We start from the raw sequence: 2,022 nt of genomic DNA, 5'->3' as shown, positions 1-2,022 counted from the left end.
CCTCACCCCCCTCCTCACCCCCTCCCCTGTCCCTTTGACACTGTTGTGGAAATGATGCTGACGATGATGATGATGATGAAGCTGACGATGATTCTGCTGATTATTTAAAGAAAAAAAAAAGAAAGAAAAATGCAACTAGGTACATATTAATAATGAGGATAATTTAAAAAAAAAATAGTCATACGTATATATAAATATATATATATATAATGTTTTTAGTTCTCGTCTCTTCTCTTTTCCTCCTGCTCCCACTGATACTCGTTGACTCGTCGCCGATCAAACGCAATTTGATTCAGTAGAAAAACACCAGACCCTTCAGCCCTGGAAACTTCTAGAACAAAGTCGATGAAAGTCCTCTCTCTCTCTCACTCTCTCTCACTCTCTCTCTCTCTCTCTCTCTCCTGTACTGTTATTTTCACAATGACACTGTTTTGTTTTTTTCTTTTGTGTATATTTATTACAGTTTCGTCTGTACACTGATTTTTATTCACATTTTTCCTCACCTGACACGTTTATTTGTGCTTTTTTTTTTTGCGATGGTAGTGATTATGTAATAACAAGTTTTGCTGAAATCTGTGAAAAATGTTGATAATACTAAAAAAAAAAAAAAAAAAAATACCCACCACCACCACCAGGCAGGTCAGCCAAACCCTCAGACCGACCAGAGACCTGCGGAGAACTGACGACGCTCGTGTTTTTAGTCTTTTGTTTACATTAGCCAAAACTTTTAAAGATGTTTGTTTTTAATTAACCCTTTTTTTTTATTTCACCCCCTCTTCTTCTGTGACTCGGTTTTTCATCGACAGGAAGTGAGGCTTCCTGTCCAGGCCTCAGCCGCGGGCATGGACTGTACGAAAAAAAATGGACGTAGGTAGAGTCCGAATAATGGCTACAACATCGAGTCCTAAAAAAAAAAAAAAAAAACAGGAAGTAGCTACTTCGGTTTGTACGATTTTACGATCTCCGACGCCGTTTTCAGGTCGTCTTCTGTCGAACGGTACGTGTGCGATCAATGCTAACAGTATACGCTGACGATGTGACGATGTCGCATCATTAAAGCATCAACCTCAGCTTCAGCAGTCGGCCTGGTGCACGATCACGGGGCTCGTCCCCCGACCTTTAACCTTTGGGGGTTGCCCCCCCCCCCCCTCCCTCACTAATTAGGCTGAATTCCATTCCTCTCTGGTTAAGGTTGCACCAGGCTCCTCTGCTCAGCGTTTCTTGAAGATTGCGCCCTCTAGCTGTGCAGCTCGTTGCTGCATTTCTGTTTTAACATTTAACAGTCGGCGTTTTTTTAAATTAATTTTATTTTAACTGAAGAAGAGCCGAGAGAGGCCGCGGAGACCGTAGAACCGTCAGTCCACCTGAAGGGAGTTGGACCGACAACCTCTGGTCGACTTTACGTCCATTTTCTACACAGTCCTTGCTCATTGGCCCGAGCTTCGTTCGGGGCCGAGCCTGAGAGCCAATAGCATTTGAGCTGAAAGTCCTGACAGTGCCGTGGTTCGCAGGTCCTCGACTGTAGATAGCTACGCTTTTAGAAGCAACTCCACCATGTGATAACTGTTATAACCTTAGAGCCACTAACTCTGTCCATGTGAGGGCGCTCACGCCCCCCCCCACCCCCACTGTTTGATAATAACTGATTAATTTATTGATTTATTTATTGACTTGTTAGACATACCTGTCTCTCTCTCTCTCTCTCTCTCTCTCCATTCTTATTTCTCATTCGTTTCTTTTGGCATGTCCCCCGTCCGTCCCCCCGTCCCTCCTCCCTTTGTCTCTTCCTGAAGCTCCGACTCAGATAGCATGAGATACTTTGTATAAAGAGACCAAGTAAAAAAAAAATAAAAAAATTTACAAAAAAAGGAGAAAAAAAGCCTAACGTGGACTGTTCAGATAATCTTTTTTTTTAAATGGATTCATTTCAGTAAAAATGACAAAAGATGAATTAAAAAAACCAGGGGGAGGAGGAGGGGAGGAGAGGATGGGGGGGGGAGAAGGAGGACAGCAGCAAGCATC

The sequence above is a fragment of the Cynoglossus semilaevis genome, chromosome 6, assembly GCF_000523025.1.
Source record: "Cynoglossus semilaevis isolate Cse_v1.0 chromosome 6, Cse_v1.0, whole genome shotgun sequence".
Classification (NCBI taxonomy): Eukaryota; Metazoa; Chordata; class Actinopteri; order Pleuronectiformes; family Cynoglossidae; genus Cynoglossus; species Cynoglossus semilaevis.
The sequence above is the reverse complement of the archived record's forward strand: the minus strand, read 5'-3'. Positions refer to the sequence as shown.